The 19,511-nt window shown below is 44.3% G+C and overlaps 1 pseudogene across 1 annotated transcript in view; it reads right to left on the bottom strand.

Annotated features, from left to right (window-relative positions):
• LOC306914390 (leucine-rich repeat and calponin homology domain-containing protein 4-like) overlaps positions 1–12,878 on the bottom strand; it is a 20,398-nt pseudogene extending 7,520 nt beyond the window's left edge. The window contains exons 1-6 of the transcript in view: positions 12,750–12,878; positions 11,529–11,628; positions 4,642–4,733; positions 2,664–2,837; positions 1,773–1,844; positions 351–408 (exon numbers count right to left, since the gene is read on the bottom strand). The product of the transcript in view is annotated as a leucine-rich repeat and calponin homology domain-containing protein 4-like (transcript). The remainder of the gene's footprint in view (positions 1–350; positions 409–1,772; positions 1,845–2,663; positions 2,838–4,641; positions 4,734–11,528; positions 11,629–12,749) is intronic.
• Positions 12,879–19,511: the final 6,633 nt, after the last annotated feature.

Raw genomic sequence — 19,511 nt, 5'->3', positions numbered from 1 at the left:
CTTTTCTGTGTGGATGTATGGGCTGTCAATCAGATAGGACTTTTCTGTGTGGATGTATGGGCTGTCAATCAGATAGGACTTTTCTGTGTGGATGAATGGGCTGTCAATCAGATAGGACTTTTCTGTGTGGATGTATGGGCTGTCAATCAGATAGGACTTTTCTGTGTGGATGTATGGGCTGTCAAGGCCAGAAAGTAGTTTGTTGCCACTCCAGTAGGCGTTCCCGCATTATTCCGGGTACAATGATGATGTCGCGTGCATAACCTTTATTGTGAAGTCTCGTGTCAGTACATGAAGATAATATAATAAAGGAGGCGACACCGTTGAATTGTACAATCACAAAAACCCACCGCACATCTGTGTCTGAGGCCATTGTGGGAGGAGTGGGTGTTCTCTGGTGAGCCGCCACTAGGGGGAGACAAAGCATCACAAGTTGACTAATGACATTATTATTACACTACAAAACCTCTCCCTTCTCAATTTACAACGTTGGCATTTTATCAGACACTCTAAATCCAGAGTGACTTACAGTGAGCAAGAACAACACATGGTAACACATCAAATACATAGAAATAGTCATCAAGGATCATCGCAAAGCAAGCTAAGAACCTGACATCCAAACAGTAGAATATCTGTACAGTGAAACTATAAAATACACTATAGAGTAGTAGGCCACACTAGAACTTGCATTTTATGTAGTGAATAGCACTTTATAGTACATATGTATAATATATAATATAGTATAGTATGTATAGTTTACATATAGTTTCATGATATAGATACTCGACTGTTACGTTCTTAGCTTACGCATGTTTCATGATAACTACTTTTTATGTATGTGATGTATGCCATGCTTTTTGTTATTGCTTAATGTAAGTCGCTCTGGATTAAGAGCGTCTGCTAAATGCCTACATTGTAAATTGTAGGCCATTAATCACGTGATTTTTGGTAGTCGACTCCAATACCATAATATTTGAAATTAGTCGATTATTCGGCGGTAAAATATTTTTCTTTCATCCAATCAAGCATTACAACACCGTGTTCTGAAACAACCAGCGAGTGAAGGGTTAACTATGGGCAGAGCGCTGGCTGCGCAGCTGCCGATCTGATTGGCCGGAATTCACAGCAGCTGTTCAGAATCAAAGTTAACAAGTCCACAATGCCTCGCTGCTATTTTCGAAACTGCACCAATTGTAAGTAACGTATTTACACACTGTAGTTGTACAGCCCATTGAGCGTATGACGCATGCTTTTTTCCTAAGAAAATCTTTCTTGAATATGTTGCCACCGCACCTACATTGGCGGCGACCCACGTACAGTAGGCCTACAGTATATTATATGAAAACAATCAACCAGGAATGGATTAGTACTTAAGTTGGAGAACTAACAACAACAGCTGCATGTCTGCTGTAGAAAAGCAAAGATAAAAAACATAAAATATATTTAAAACAATATTGGCGAATACTACATTTTGATTTACGGTGTCGAATAGAGTGCTATGTGTACATAATATGCTATCTAAATTAAATAATTTGAGTTGTCGAGGCTGTTTTTATGTATTTGATGTATTACCATGTGTTGTTCTTGATTACTGCCAGTCGCTCTGGATTAAGAGCGTCTGCTAAATGCCCAAATTGTAAATTGATATGATGATACGACTCCAGGAAATGCAAAAAAACAAAAAACAAAAAAACATATCAGAATCAGAGGACATTCACTCAGTAGCAGTACAAATTTTATTTTATTGGGGGGGGGGGGACGTTTCTACTCACCCTGAGCAACTTCCTGCCTGTGGCGCCGCAGTCACGTGACTTCCTGTTTTGGACGAGGAGGACTTCAGTAAGCTGTACCAAAAAAGAAAAAAAAGATGTGGTTATACTGCACGGTAATACACAGGACTGTTGTTGACTACTGAAATATAGCACCGTCAACATGTTTTATGAAACGCCCTTGTTAATACGAGTTTACCCATTTTGGGTGGGAACCCCTTTGGGCGTTAGCATTATGTTATGCTTTAGCTATTGAAAAATAGCAGATCTACAAGCTCATAGCGCGCCACCGAGTGGCGCGCTACGAGCTTGTAGGTCTGCTATTTTTGAAAAATCGAAGAACGACTGACATGGAAACATAGCTTTTTCAGAAAACTGTCAGGATGTAGAAGACATTTTTAGAATCCGATCTCAGGTCAAAATGGGTTAAAACTTATTTTAACTTGAACTTAAACTTATTTGAATTCATGAATACAAATGTTATTTTAACCAAACCTCACTAGTGAGTGAGCTTGTAGATCAGATATTACTATAGATATTCTTTTTTAGGGGAAAACAAATTGGGGATCAGAAGGGTCTGAATGTTCCCCTCACTATTGGGGAATGACTGGTCTATTAATCTATTTTTCCCGAACTGGCACCGGTCCCATTTTGTCACGCAATCGCCGTGGTCGCGCAGCTGCCGCTGCATGCTTCTACACGAAAACAAACGGTTGACGGTCATGCCGTCAGCGAACCATGTCGCACTGCTTTATCGGTGAATAGAAAGGTGCTTGTTCATGCTGTTAACATGCCGGGATTTTTTTTGTTGCTTATTTACCCCATAATTTAACCCAGCAATGACTGGCATAATAGTATGATCTCTCTCTCTCTCTCTCTCTCTCTCATACTTACTGTTGTCTCTCTCTCTCCTGCCAGAGAAGCAGGGATCCAGGTCTCCTCCTCTCCTCCAGGGAGGGGCTGGGGGGGTCAGGGGAGGGGCCAGAGGGAGAGACGCAGGGGGGAGACGCAGGGGAGGGGGAGGATGATGAAGACTGTGGGGGTCCCAGTTCCACGTGTAGACTGCTCCTATAGGATACACACACACACACACACACACACACACACACACACACACACACACACACACACACACACACACACACACACACACACACACACACACACACACACACACACACACACACACACACACACACACAGAGGGAAGAACATTGGGACACAAGACGTCAGTGGTGGTCAAAGTACTCAACCCCAAAGTACTTGAGTATAGAATAGCGATGGGCAATTAATCGGTCGTCACATCAGTATTCTCCGATATTGGCCTTAAAATGCAATATCGGTACCGGGTCGATATCAAAATAATACACTGGTTTTAGCAGATATTCAATTTTATAATAACTATGTTGAAAAATAAATGAAAAGCCTTTTGTGATCAGTGTTTATGGGGAAGCTTTCAAACGTTGGGACATCTTTTAATTCAAATACTACATTCAAGCTGTTTATGTTCGTCACAAATGCTGCAACAACTGAACATTTGTTCAAAGATTGTTGGACAACAACTTCAGAAACTTTATACATCCACGTATGATAACAGCATCCTAAGGTTAGCAAGGAATATCACCTCTAATACTAAGCATGTGTTGTATGGAGAATATAGGTTGCTACCTTCAGGAAGGAGATATGGTGTACCAGCATACAATAAGGTCAGACTAAAGAGGTCCTTTGTCCACCAGTCGACCTTGAGGCTTAATCAGGAGTCGTAGTAGCCACAGGATAATCTAAGCGGTGGATATTGCTCTTGTCTTCATGTCTTTATGTATGTAAATTGTCTTGTTCTTTGTGTTATGTCAAATGTGTGTACGTATATGTGTTCTGCATACTTGGCTGCTGTGTCGCAAGACAAATTTCAGTGTGAACTCACAATAAAGTACTATATCATATCATATGGGCCAACATTTCAATAACGGTGCATCCCTAGTACAGAATTGAGTATAGATACTCCTGCTCAGATATTACTCAACTACAAGTGTTAAGTTGCTCCGTCAAAGTTGTACGTGAGTGCTTTTAAAGCTACTTAAGTGTTTAAAAGTGCAAATTGCAATGCTTTCCGTATTGAAATGCGGTCATAAAAAAGAAAAAAAAAAGAACATCAAATAATGTGAACATAGCAGATCTCGCAATTTGACGCCTTTTGAGCTTGTAGATCTGTTATTTACATTTAAATATTTAAAAAGTATAAAACTTCCGCCTGACGGCGTGCTTCGGGTTCGGCCCCTTCAGCCTTAGCCGCATGTCTTCCCCCCCCATCTCTCCCCCCCTTTCCTGTCACATTACTGTACCCTATCAAATAAAGGCAAAAAAGCCATAAGAAATATCTTAAAAAAGTATAAAAAAGTATAAAACTTCATGTGTCCTACTGGCAGTGTGCATACAAAGACTGACGGCCATCTGTCCAGTGGTTTGTGAAATTATCTCTGGACAGACAGACAGACAGACAGACAGACAGACAGACAGACAGACTCTTGCCGTAAACCCACGCTGTAAAAAACAAACCACTATTGTCACGATGACATGTCATGTCATGCCAAAAAAGCATCACGAATTGAGTTGACAAACGGAGACAGGGATAAACACAGACAGCAGAGAGAGAGAGAGAGAGATCATGGGGGACTAGGAGCCTTGGAGCTAAAACAGACCCAGACAAAAACCAACAGGGTGCATTTGACTGATGTCTGGAGAGACAAGGCTCATTGTGTTCTGAGCACATTTGAGCAGAATCACATTTTCTGCACATTTCCTGTTTCGGTACATTAATAAATTGGACTTTCTCTTCCAGCTGTGACGCTGTCATTGTTCTTGGCTCCTTTACATTGTGTTGCTTAACCCCCAGTGGTTCTCAACCAGTCGTCCGGGGCCTTCAGGGCGTTTCAGGTGATGGTGACAAGAATGCCACGAAGGGCACTAGACCGACAAGTTCAGAGAGAGAGAGAGAAGGATGAGGCTGGGCAGGGCACTGTGTCAGGCACCCGTAGCTTGGTAGCAAGCACTCAGACGCTGTGGGGAGCCGGGGTGCATACCAGTATGTTGGTTAGACGTACTAACAGTCCGACAGGCATTAGTTCGACAACACCGTCGCTCCCGACATGCACTGCCGGTTACAACTAACCCGTGGCCGGTTAAAACTCGCCCGTGGCTCCCGACACGTGTGGCAGGTTAAAACGAACCTGTGGCAGGTTAAAAAAAAACTGTAGGCTCCCTGTGAGGTTATAGGTTCAGGGTGGGGTTTTGGATAAGGTGTCTCATGACTGTAGGACTGTTAGTGTGTTGGACCAAACACATGCACCCCGTGGGAGCCAACCAGTGTCGTTTTCGTCGACTAAAACTAAGACGACTACCTTTTTTCACTGATGAAAACTAAATGGAAACTACATGAAAAATAAGCTACGGCGACTAAAACTAAGACTAAATATACTGACAATTTCGTCGACAGATAAAAACTAGACTAAAATGTCAGGAAGGGACTAGTGGACATGAGATCCAGTGTAAGTAATTTTACACTTTGTTGCATGCTGAAAATAGCAGATCTACAAGCTCACAGCGCGTCGCAGTAGATCTACAAGCTCACAACGATCTACAAGCTCACAACGCGTCGCGCTGCGAGGCGTTGTGAGCTTGTAGATCGGCTATTTTCAGCAAATGTAAAATCAGTCATTTCGACGGCATCAGGGCCCGCCAAAATACATTTTAGTCGACTAAATCACCTGTAGTTTTAGTCGACAAAAATCTTATGATATTTAGTCGACTAAAACTAGACTAACACTAAAACATTCGGGGTGACTAAAATGCGACTGAAACCAAATTAAAACTATTGAAGAGACTATGACTGAAACTAAAATCAAAATTTGCTGGCAAAAACAACACTGGAGCCAAGCCAGTTCTGTTTCTACTAAACGCTGTGGAACAAACAACCCTCCAGGAGGGATGTCAGCACCAGTCAGTCCTGAGCAGGGCTCATCGCCATGCTGGCTTTGTGGTGGACATTTTACTAAATGAGTGGATAACAATGTTACCAGAAACACGCAAAGAGCTAGCCCTGAATGACAGGTCTGTAACTCTGAGAGTGTTCAAAATGGATCCAAATGGACCCTTATGAAATAAGAACATTACATTTGTCTGCTGATTTGTCCGTTGATGACCCCTGGTCTTGAGCCAATATATAGTTAAAGCTACAATCCATAAGTTTTATGTCGTCACTCTCTCTACTCTCCCCCTGGACAGGAGAGATGTCTGCCTCCGAGGTGCATCTAGAGTCCTGGTGACCTCCCCGACACCAGTAAACGTAAACACCGCGCAACACCGGTTTCATAATTGATATAACGCGATATCTAGGAGATATCTCGTATAGTTGTCAGATAACGGGTGTCAATTAAACTACGAGATATCTCGTAGTTGGCAAACCTCGCTTCATCGTCAGTTCCTGCTATCTCTCCCACTCCCACACACTCTGTCTCTCAAACAGTTGGGAGAAAACACTGCTAGATTAAAAACCTGTGTGTGCGTGTGCGTGCGTGCGTGCGTGCGTGCGTGCGTGCGTGTCAAGCTGAAATGAAAACAGGAGGCTTGGTTCTTGGGAGACGTGTAACAATGTCAATAGATATCTGTTCCTCGTGTCTGCAGAGACCAGGGATATCCCAGTATGCAGCAAGGATAGTCTAAGAAGGATGAGACGCGAAGACCGTACGGGCGACGCCATGTTGCTTATGGTGCTCCATGGAAGGAAAGAAACATGCGCAGTTGAGACCAAGGAAGCTGAACGCGGAAGTGTTGGCTGCATATAGCCCATTGCGCATGTTTCTTTCCTTCCAAAGCAACATGGCGTCGCCCGTACGGTCTTCGTGTCTCATCCTTCTTAGACTATCCTTGGTATGCAGTGGTGGAAAGTCTATTTACTTAAAGGAGCATTCAGTGATTTGGGTGATTTGGAAAACCACCCAGTCCGCCCCGGTAACAAAATGTGCACATGCACGCTCTACAGTGGGGGGGAAGTGCAACAGGCCAACAGCATGTGCACCAAGGCCCGCCCCCACTCGATCATGATTGGAGGAAGGCCCCTCTCATCCTGATTGGATGAAGGCTTTGCCACCCGCCACCAAAACTGAAACTAGGGTTTTTTTTTACCCCAGGGGCTCAATGGGGACAGGGAGGAACTCCTTATATGGTCAGCACACTCTATAGTAGGGAGGATTATCCAGAAAAAAAAAGTGATATTTGAATTAAGTCAAATCACTGAATATGCCTTTAAGTACTGTACTTAAGTACAATTTTGAGGTATTTGTAATTTACTTGAGTATTTCCAATTTCCAATACTTTTACCTCAGTCCATCTCAGAGACAAATATTTTCCTTTTACTCTATACTATAATTATTAATAAACTTGATTCTTTTTCAGAACATTCTGCTCAACGAGCACTTTACTTTTGGTGCTTCAAGTACATTTTGAACTCCCGAGTGAGGGGAGGACGGAGAAGGAGATCAGCCGGGGAATCGGAGCGGAAGGGGCGGTATTGCAGTCGCTGTACCTCACTTTTGTGACGAAAAGAGAGTTGAGCCAGAAGGCAAAGCTCTCTGTCTACCGAGCAATCTTCGTTCATACTCCAGGGCCCAGATATAGGCATGGGCACGGAAGGGGCAATGCCCCCCTAAATGCCCTGACTGCCTCACCAAACATGATGGCATGCAAAAATCCCAAATTTCAATGATATTTCAAATTAAAGTGCTTATATTACTTACTATTTGAAACACTACGCTACTAACTACATGCATGCGTCCCTCCTACAACGTGCGCGTCTCCATAGTGCCCTGCTCAGAGCTGAACAGCCCCTCCCTCTCCCATCTCCCCCGGTCTGAAAATGCCCTCCTCCCCCCCAGGAGGAAATTAGACTTGAGGGCTGGGGGGGGGGGGGGGCAAGACTCAAGAGTACAGAATACAAAGCAAAATAAATTACGCTTAGAGCTTGTAGATCTGCTATTTTTCAATAGCTAAAGCATAACGTAATGCTTAACACCAAAAGGGGTTCCCGCCCAAAATGGGTTAAAACCGATCTGCACCAGTCTGAACAAACGGCGAAGAACGGGAGACGGTCAGTTTGTTATTTCTCTCGTAGCATCTGAAGAAAGACGCCATGTCACCCACCTGTCATAGGCAGATTTGGTCGAAAAATGGGATACGCCGTGAAATATAAATTCCCTGCTCATTTCAAGACACAACGAGGCTCAACAAGAAACACAAATAAAACAAAAATGTGCTAACGTTTGTGTCGTGTATCTCACACGCTCCCTGACAATGCATGCATGCTGGCATTGCTGTGCGCTGCTATAGCCTATGCCAAGTGACTGACGAGTGTTGAAATCACTGTGTAATTTATGGCGTTATCTTTCTGGTCAAATCCAAATATGTTAAGGAAGCATTTGTTAGGGCTTTCACAGAAAAGCAGACAACTGATGTTATTATTGATGCTTACTTGCTTAATATAAGCCCTGTACAAGATACAAATCTTGTGGCTCACAACTAAAGAAAAAGAAAGAAATAAAATTGATGGATGATAGATGATTGTGTGTTATAGGTATAACTGTGGTAAAATACAGTTTTCTATGCATTTCGGGGGTTTTTGGGGTGGAGCTGTTGCCCCCGCGACCAGACTACGGATAAGCGGTGGAAGATGGATGGATGAAGTACATTTTGAAGCCAATACTTCAGTACCTCTACTCAATTACATGTTGAATTCTGCACTTTTACCTGTAACAGATTGTTTCTACATTGCGGTATTGATACTTTTACTTAAGTAAAAAAAAACGTTTGAGTACGTGGAGAATGGAGCGCTTTGTCCAAACAGCAGTGAATGGGTTTCCTCCTCTCGTTAAAGGGTGAGTGTCTGATACACACACAGTGAGCAATGGGAACCACAATGTGTTGACTTTTCCCAGCCTGTCACACACTAACTATGACCTTGCATAACGAGAGAGAGAGAGAGAGAGAGAGAGAGAGAGAGAGAGAGGTTTTTAGCCGGTAGAAACCTTGTATCTTTTTGGTCACCTGAATGCAAGAGGCATGAAGTAAAAGTAGTGAAAATAGCAGCTCTACATCACCATGCGTTGTGAGCTTGTAGATCTTGGCTATTGTCACTATTCAAGGACATGTTGGTTCCGTTTCCTCAGAGGCGATGGGTTTCGGACTATACGAGGTGTCCAGTGGACAGTGAAGAAGTGATAAGGTGTTGCATTGTGGGTCTTTTCTCACTGTGGGAGTGACTGAGCTTGGCTCGGTACACGGTGGTGGAAAACATACTCACATTTTTTGTTTTACTTAAATTCCCTGAAGAAGGCCGAAAGGTCGAAACGTTGGATTCTTCTCAATAAATATACAGCATTGTGGCTATGTGTGTGCGGCCTTTTCTCATTTGTACTTATTTACTACCTTAGGCCAGCACCTCACCAACACTGGTGTGCGCCCTTTCCTGCTTTATTTACTTAAATATGTGCCATAGTTTTTTACTTTTTCTGTTTAGTATGCGTCTATGGAGTTGACATGACTCTAATAGACCCCCAGGTGTTTTGTATGTGTCTATGGAGTTGACATGAGTCTAATAGACCCCCAGGTTTTTTGTATGTGTCTATGGAGTTGACATGAGTCTAATAGACCCCCAGGTGTTTTGTATGTGTCTATGGAGTTGACATGAGTCTAATAGACCCCCAGGTGTTTTGTATGTGTCTATGGAGTTAACATGACTCTAATAGACCCCCAGGTGTTTTGTATGTGTCTATGGAGTTGACATGAGTCTAATAGACCGCCAGGTGTTTTGTATGTGTCTATGGAGTTAACATGACTCTAATAGACCCCCAGGTGTTTTGTATGTGTCTATGGAGTTGACATGAGTCTAATAGAGCGTCGCAGTCCCGCCCCCTACCCTGGACCAGGAAATGATTCTCCGTTCATTTTCCTCATAGACATTTCAGAAAGTATTTATTTAAAGACATTTACGCCGCGGACAAAGCCAACTCGAGTCGTGACAAATCATGACAACAAACACAATTTTTTGGGCCGAACAAATAATTAGAAAGAAGAAAAAACGGCAGGTTACAACACTTTTTGTTGTTTTTCTTCTTTGTAATTATTTGTTTGGTCCAAAATATTGTTTGTGTTGTCATGAGTTGTCACGACTCGAGTTGGCTTTGTCCGCGGCGTAACAGTCTTTAAATAAATACTTTTCGAAATGCCTATGAGGAAAATGCATTGGGATTCATTTCCTGGTCCATGGTAGGGGGCGGGACTGCGACGCTCTATAGCCCCCTCAGGTGTGGTTATAAATATTAAAATGTCTTCACTGAAAGCTGAAAGCCTTCGGGTCAAAAGGATTAATCGAAAATACACCATTTTAGTGACACACTAAAATCATCCCCTAACCCGCTCGCTCTTATCATACAACACACATCTGTGGGCGAGGCTTAAGTTCAGGTGGGTGGTGCTAAGGTGAAAACCAGGTATAGAGAGTATGCGCATGCTTAAAGTGAATGGCACATCGAGTGGCAAAGCCAGTGGCAAAGCAACATGCAAAGTGAGTTTAACATTGTTTAACGTTGTTTAATGCAATCAGATAGGACATTTCTGTTTGGATATATGGGCTATCAAGGCCAGCAAGTCGTTTTTTGCCACTTGGTAAAGTTGGTAGGCATTCCTGGATAACTTCCGGGTTTGATGATGATGTCACGCGCATACTCTCTATACTAAATGAACTGGTGGGTGTGGCCAAAAAAAATCTTCCTCCAAATAATTAATAGACCCGTTTTCTTTTTTTGGGGGGATCACGGCACTCTGTCTTTAAGTAAAAGTATCAATACTGCATTGTAGAAATACTCTATTACAAGTACAAGTCTGGAATTCAAAATGTACTTTGAGGGAAAGTACAAATGTATTGGTATCAAAATGTACTTAAAGTTCCAAAAGTAGAAAGTACTCACTATGCAGAATGTCTCAATCACACACACACACACACACACACACACACACACACACACACACACACACACACACACACACACACACACACACACACACACACACACACACACACACACACACACACACACACACACACACACACACACACACACACACACGTTATCACATCAGAAGCTCACTGTATAAGTAATATCTGGCATCGGCTGGGCTCTAGTGTGGATGTGAGTCATTAAAAGGGATACCCGGTCCCGACGCTCGCCTTAAAACACAGTTGCCTCGGGCGTACAGCCGCCGTAAGCGCTCAGCCCACTATGCCTAAACCTAACCTTATTCCTAAACTTAACCTCAGTAAAGCTATGCCTAAACCTAACCTTATTGAAGTTATTCCTAAACTTAACCTCAGTAAAGCTATGTCTAAACCTAACCTTATTGAAGTTATTCCTAAACTTAACCTCAGTAAAGCTATGCCTAAACCTAACCTTATTGAAGTTATTCCTAAACTTAACCTCAGTAAAACTATGCCTAAACCTAACCTTATTCCTAAACTTAACCTCAGTAAAGCTATGTCTAAACCTAACCTTATTCCTAAACGTAACCTCAGTAAAACTATGTCTAAACCTAACCTTATTCCTAATCTTAACCTCAGTAAAAACAGTGCAAAAACCTAAACTATTCCTAAAATTAACCTCAGTAAAACTATGCCTAAACTTATTTCTAAGTATTGTCAGTAGAACCAAATACCTCGTTCCCAGACCATCTCTTGTTTCCACTGTCCACGCTGTTGAAGCCAGAGTCCAGACCTCCGAACTGCACTGAGAACAGCAGCTCCTGATCCGACAGACTGCACACACGCATTCGCATTCGCAAGCACACGCACACGCACACAAGCACACGCACACAAGCTCATAGCGCGCCACCGAGTGGCGCTCTATGAGCTTGTAGATCTGCTATTTTTCAATAGCTAAATTATAACATAATGTTTAAAACACCAAAACCCCTAACCTTACATCTGAATGTCTAATCCTGATCCTAACCTCAACATGAATCTTTTCCTGATTGTAAATATCTCTTTTTCCCCCCAACCAAAAAACAACAACCATTTTTCTTGTGAGGACCAGTAAAATGGTTCATCAAAACGTCTATTTCTCATATACTTGCGGAGACAACTATTAGTAACACACGCAGGCACACACACACACACACACACACAAACGTCACAGCGCGGGGTTTCAGAGAGGAAACATATGGTTTCCTAATCCATTACCTCTCTCTCTCCCCTCCCCGGCACCTATCCTGTCCGTCACACACACTCAATCTCCCTCTCTCCGTCTCTCCCTCTCTCCGTCTCTCTCTCCCTCCGTCTCTCTCTCTCTCTCTCTGTGTGTCTCTGTCTCTCTCTCTCTCTGTCTCCCTAGTCTGGGAGGTGATCCGTTACGCCTCATCAATGTTTCATGAAAGCCATTCCTTCCCTTCCGTCACTAATCTGATGTCTGCTGTCAGTTCAGTGGCCTTGTGTGGTTAGAGTGTCCGCCCTGAAACTGGGGAGGTCAGGGGTTCCATCCACGGCCGGGGTCATACCAAATACTGTAAAAATGGGACATAATGCCTCCCTGCTTGGCACTCAGCCTCAACGGGTTGGATCGGGGGGGTCAAATCAACTAATCAAATGATTCCCCGAGTGTGGCACGGCTGCTCTCTCTCTCTCTCTCTCTCTCTCTCTCTCTCTCTCTCTCTCTCTCTCTCTCTCTCTCTCTCTCTCTCTCTCTCTCTCTCTCTCTCTCTCTCTCTCTCTCTCTCTCTCTCTCTCTCTCTCTCTCTCTCTGGACGACCCAATTAAGCATTACACTTGTTTACAAGAGGGTCCACCTTGTTCAATTCATCAAAACATTTAGAGATGTACAAATAGACACTTCTATATAGCCAAAGAACAGAATCACGTTTAATCACAGGGACGACCCGTACCTGTCACTTTCTGCTGCCTCTCGGGACTCCATGTGTGTCACGAAAACATATAATCCAGGGCATTAATCTCCTCCAAAAACATAAACAACTTAAAAAGCCAAAATCGCGACAGAGTCAGCTATTCATTCACTGTTTCACAGACCTTGATGTGATTCTTAGCTGTGAATAAGTAAAGTAAACAGATGAACGAGACGACACACACACACACACACACACACACACACACACACACAGGAAGTCAGAGAAACGAGAGTCAAATAAAATACAGTCAAATGGCAGTGGATTTCAGAACAGCGCCACAGCCCATCTGTGGCCAGATATAGATATTACATGGCCAGTGAGCGGAGAGGCCCTCCTCTCCTCTCCTCCACAAAAGTGAAAACAGACAAAACAAACCTTTAAAACATGTTCCCTAAGCCTATTCTTCGCAAACGAGACATTTTATACAAAACACACCTTTAAAACATGTTCCCTAACCCTATTCTTCGCAAACGAGACATTTTATTCATATTTAGAGCGTCCCGAATTCAATGGGGCCGGTCTCGACTTTCCAGGACGTTTGCAAAGGTCAATGGTCAGCAAAAAGACTGCAACGGTGACCCTTTGGGCCAAATTCTTTAAAAAACGGGGTGATATATATTTTTAAAAATATGTAAGAACCTCCAATATCCATATTCAGGACATGTCGAATCCAATGGAACCGGTCTCAAATTTCCACGACGTTTGCAAAGGTCAAAGGTCAGCCGAAAGACTGCCACGGTGACCTTTGGGCCAAATGCCTTAAAAATTTAGTGATAGATATTTTTTAAAATATGTAACACCCCCGAATATCCATATTCAGGCCATGGCGAATAAAATGGCGTTGGTCTCGATTTTGTGGGACTCTTACAAGTGTCCGATAAAGGGAACTACACTGTTTCACTTTTTCAGCCAGGACGCTGTTAGAGTCTATGGGTCTATGACGTGTCTGCATGCACAGAGCCAAAGTGAAGGACGTTTTGTACGACTGTCGGAGGCGTACGTCCGAGACACCTAACCGTTCGTCTCGGCTGGCTCTCCGACATATCCGAACGTCGGACCGTGATGTTTTATCGTTGGCGCGTTGTAGCGCGTCAAAGTCGGCAATTTGTAGGCGTTCGTTCAAGGCTACCGCCGCGGCCGTATGTCCGTTTGGCCCAAACCCTATACGGCTGCGATCGGGGACGCGACCCGGTTGCGGTGATGGTCTCGGATTTGTTCTGACGAATTTCGCGACTTTTCTCGCTAACTTACTTTGTGGGAGCAGTTTATGCTAATGAAGGGCGTGGTTCCGGCTACTTTGTGGGATTTGCTTATGCAAATTAAGGGGTATGGTATGCAAATGAAGGGGCGTGGTATGCAAATGAAGGTGCGTGGTATGCAAATGAAGGGGCATGGTTCCGGCTACTTTGTGGGATTATCTTATGCAAATGAAGGTGCGTGGTATGCAAATGAAGGTGCGTGGTATGCAAATGAAGGGGAGTGGTATGCAAATGAAGGGGAGTGGTATGCAAATGAAGGGGAGTGGTATGTAAATGAAGGTGCGTGGTATGCAAATGAAGGTGCGTGGTATGCAAATGAAGGGGCATGGTTCCGGCTACTTTGTGGGATTATCTTATGCAAATGAAGGTGCGTGGTATGCAAATGAAGGTGCGTGGTATGCAAATGAAGGGGAGTGGTATGCAAATGAAGGGCATGTTTCGGCTACTTTGTGGGATTGGTTTATGCCAATGAAGGGGAGTGGTATGCAAATGAAGGGGAGCGGTATGCAAATGAAGGGCGTGTTTCGGCTACTTTGTGGGATTTGCTTATGCAAATTAAGGGGTATGGTATGCAAATGAAGGGGCGTGGTATGCAAATGAAGGTGTGTGGTATGCAAATGAAGGGGCATGGTTCCGGCTACTTTGTGGGATTATCTTATGCAAATGAAGGTGCGTGGTATGCAAATGAAGGTGCGTGGTATGCAAATGAAGGGGAGTGGTATGCAAATGAAGGGGAGTGGTATGCAAATGAAGGGGAGTGGTATGTAAATGAAGGTGCGTGGTATGCAAATGAAGGTGCGTGGTATGCAAATGAAGGGGAGTGGTATGCAAATGAAGGGGAGTGGTATGCAAATGAAGGGGAGTGGTATGTAAATGAAGGTGCGTGGTATGCAAATGAAGGTGCGTGGTATGCAAATGAAGGGGCATGGTTCCGGCTACTTTGTGGGATTATCTTATGCAAATGAAGGTGCGTGGTATGCAAATGAAGGTGCGTGGTATGCAAATGAAGGGGAGTGGTATGCAAATGAAGGGCATGTTTCGGCTACTTTGTGGGATTGGTTTATGCAAATGAAGGGGCGTGGCATGCAAATGAAGGGGAGTGGTATGCAAATAAAGGTGCGTGGTATGCAAATCAAGGGGCGTGGCATGCAAATGAAGGGGATTGGTTTATGCAAATGAAGGGGCGTGGCATGCAAATGAAGGGCATGTTTCGGCTACTTTGTGGGATTGGTTTATGCAAATGAAGGGGCGTGGCATGCAAATGAATGGGAGTGGTATGCAAATGAAGGTGCGTGGTATGCAAATGAAGAGGAGTGGTATGCAAATGAAGGGGCATGGTTCCGGCTACTTTGTGGGATTAGCTCATGCAAATGAAGGTGCGTGGTATGCAAATGAAGGGGAATGGTATGCAAATGAAGGGGCATGGTTCTGGCTGCTTTGTGGGATTAGTTTATGCAAATGAAGGTGCGTGGTATGCAAATGAAGGGGAGTGGTATGCAAATGAAGGTGCGTGGTATGCAAATGAAGAGGAGTGGTATGCAAATGAAGGGGCATGGTTCCGGCTACTTTGTGGGATTAGCTCATGCAAATGAAGGTGCGTGGTATGCAAATGAAGGGGAATGGTATGCAAATGAAGGGGCATGGTTTCGGCTACTTTGTGGGATTGGTTTATGCAAATGAAGGGGCGTGGCATGCAAATGAATGGGAGTGGTATGCAAATGAAGGTGCGTGGTATGCAAATGAAGGTGCGTGGTATGCAAATGAAGGGGAGTGTTATGCAAATGAAGGGCATGTTTCGGCTACTTTGCGGGATTGGTTTATGCAAATGCAAATGAAGGGGCGTGGCATGCAAATGAAGGGGAGTGGTATGCAAATGAAGGGGAGTGGTATGCAAATGAAGGGGAGTGGTATGCAAATGAAGGTGCGTGGTATGCAAATGAAGGTGCGTGGTATGCAAATGAAGGGGCATGGTTCCGGCTACTTTGTGGGATTATCTTATGCAAATGAAGGAGTGTGGTATGCAAATGAAGGGGCATGGTATGCAAATGAAGGGGCATGGTATGCAAATGAAGGGGAGTGGTATGCAAAGGAAGGGGCATGGTATGCAAATGAAGGGCGTGTTTCGGCTACTTTGTGGGATTAGTTTATGCAAATGAAGGGCGTGTTTCGGCTACTTTGTGGGATTGGTTTATGCAAATGAAGGGGCGTGGCATGCAAATAAAGGGGAGTTGTATGCAAATGAAGGGGAGTGGTATGCAAATGAAGGGGAGTAGTATGCAAATGAAGGGCATGTTTCGGCTACTTTGTGGGATTGGTTTATGCAAATGAAGGGGCGTGGCATGCAAATAAAGGGGAGTTGTATGCAAATGAAGGGGAGTGGTATGCAAATGAAGGGGAGTGGTATGCAAATGAAGGGGCATGGTTCCGGCTACTTTGTGGGATTAGTTTGTGCAAATGAAGGTGCGTGGTATGCAAATGAAGGTGCGTGGTATGCAAATGAAGGGGAGTGGTATGCAAATGAAGGTGCGTGGTATGCAAATGAAGGGGAGTGGTATGCAAATGAAGGGGCGTGGTATGCAAATGAAGGGGCATGGCTCCGGCTACTTTGTGGGATTAGTTTATGCAAATGAAGGTGCGTGGTATGCAAATGAAGGGGAGTGGTATGCAAATGAAGGGGAGTGGTATGCAAATGAAGGGGCATGGTTCCGGCTACTTTGTGGGATTAGTTTATGCAAATGAAGGTGCGTGGTATGCAAATGAAGGGGAGTGGTATGCAAATTAAGGGCATGTTTCGGCTACTTTGTGGGATTGGTTTATGCAAATGAAGGGGTATGGTATGCAAATGAAGGACTGGTATGCAAATGAAGGGGCGTGGTTCCCGCTACTTTGTGGGAGTGGGTTATGAAAATTTGAAGGGCGTTGTTTCGGCTACTTTGTGGGTGAGGGCTATGCAAATTAGTGGGTGTCGCTTATGCAAATTAGTGGGTGTCGCCACGCCCTTCGTTTGCATCCCACTCCCCTTCATTTGCATACCATGCCCTTCATTTGCATACCATGCCCCTTCATTTGCATAAGCCAATCCCACAAAGTAGCCGAAACATGCCCTTCATTTGCATACCACCCCCCTTCATTTGCATACCATGCCCCTTCATTTGCATACCACGCACCTTCATTTGCATATCACGCACCTTCATTTGCATACCATGCCCCTTCATTTGCATAAGCCAATCCCACAAAGTAGCCGAAACACGCCCTTCATTTGCATACCACTCCCCTTCATTTGCATACCATGCCCCTTCATTTGCATACCATGCCCCTTCATTTGCATACCACGCACCTTCATTTGCATACCACGCACCTTCATGTGCATACCACGCACCTTCTTTTGCATACCACTCCCCTTCATTTGCATACCATGCCCCTTCATTTGCATACCATGCCCCTTCATTTGCATAAGCCAATCCCACAAAGTAGCCGAAACATGCCCTTCATTTGCATACCACCCCCCTTCATTTGTATACCATGCCCCTTCATTTGCATACCACGCACCTTCATTTGCATATCACGCACCTTCATTTGCATACCATGCCCCTTCATTTGCATACCACGCACCTTCATTTGCATACCATGCCCCTTCATTTGCATACCACTCCCCTTCATTTGCATACCACGCACCTTCATTTGCATACCACTCCCCTCCATTTGCATACCATGCACCTTCATTTGCATACCACGCACCTTCATTTGCATACCATGCCCCTTCATTTGCATATCACGCACCTTCATTTGCATACCATGCCCCTTCATTTGCATAAGCCAATCCCACAAAGTAGCCGAAACATGCCCTTCATTTGCATACCACTCCCCTTAATTTGCATACCATGCCCCTTCATTTGCATACCACGCCCCTTCATTTGCATACCACGCACCTTCATTTGCATACCACTCCCCTTCATTTGCATACCATGCCCCTTCATTTGCATACCACGCACCTTCATTTGCATACCATGCCCCTTCATTTGCATATCACGCACCTTCATTTGCATACCATGCCCCTTCATTTGCATAAGCCAATCCCACAAAGTAGCCGAAACATGCCCCTTCATTTGCATACCATGCCCCTTCATTTGCATACCACTTCCCTTCATTTGCATATCATGCCCCTTAATTTGCATACCACGCACCTTCATTTGCATAAACTAATCCCACAAAGTAGCCGGAACATGCCCTTCATTTGCATACCACTTCCCTTCATTTGCATACCACGCACCTTCATTTGCATACCACGCACCTTCATGTGCATACCACGCACCTTCATTTGCATAAATTAATCCCACAAAGTAGCCGGAACATGCCCTTCATTTGCATACCACTCCCCTTCATTTGCATATCACGCACCTTCATTTGCATACCATGCCCCTTCATTTGCATAAGCCAATCCCACAAAGTAGCCGAAACATGCCCCTTCATTTGCATACCATGCCCCTTCATTTGCATACCATGCCCCTTCATTTGCATACCACGCCCCTTCATTTGCATACCATGCCTCTTCATTTGCATACCACTCCCCTTCATTTGCATACCATGCCCCTTCATTTGCATACCACGCACCTTCATTTGCATACCATGCCCCTTCATTTGCATATCACGCACCTTCATTTGCATACCACGCACCTTCATTTGCATAAGCCAATCCCACAAGGTAGCAGAAACATGCCCTTCATTTGCATACCACTCCCCTTCATTTGCATACCACGCACCTTCATTTGCATACCACGCACCTTCATTTGCATACCATGCCCCTTCATTTGCATATCACGCACCTTCATTTGCATACCATGCCCCTTCATTTGCATAAGCCAATCCCACAAAGTAGCCGAAACATGCCCCTTAATTTGCATACCATGCCCCTTCATTTGCATACCACTTCCCTTCATTTGCATACCATGCCCCTTAATTTGCATACCACGCACCTTCATTTGCATAAACTAATCCCACAAAGTAGCCGGAACATGCCCTTCATTTGCATACCACTTCCCTTCATTTGCATACCATGCCCCTTAATTTGCATACCATGCCCCTTCATTTGCATACCACGCACCTTCATTTGCATACCACTCCCCTTAATTTGCATGCCACGCCCCTTCATTTGCATAAACTAATCCCACAAAGTAGCCGACACATGCCCTTCATTTGCATACCACTCCCCTTCATTTGCATACCATGCCCCTTCATTTGCATAAGCCAATCCCACAAAGTAGCCGAAACATGCCCTTCATTTGCATACCACTCCCCTTCATTTGCATACCATGCCCCTTCATTTGCATACCATGCCCCTTCATTTGCATACCACGCACCTTCATTTGCATACCACGCACCTTCATGTGCATACCACGCACCTTCATTTGCATACCACTCCCCTTCATTTGCATACCATGCCCCTTCATTTGCATACCATGCCCCTTCATTTGCATAAGCCAAT

The sequence above is a fragment of the Electrona antarctica genome, assembly GCF_951216825.1.
Source record: "Electrona antarctica genome assembly, chromosome: 21".
Lineage (NCBI taxonomy): Eukaryota > Metazoa > Chordata > Actinopteri > Myctophiformes > Myctophidae > Electrona > Electrona antarctica.
Note: the sequence above shows the minus strand (reverse complement) of the source record. Positions and strands in the feature narration are given on the sequence as shown.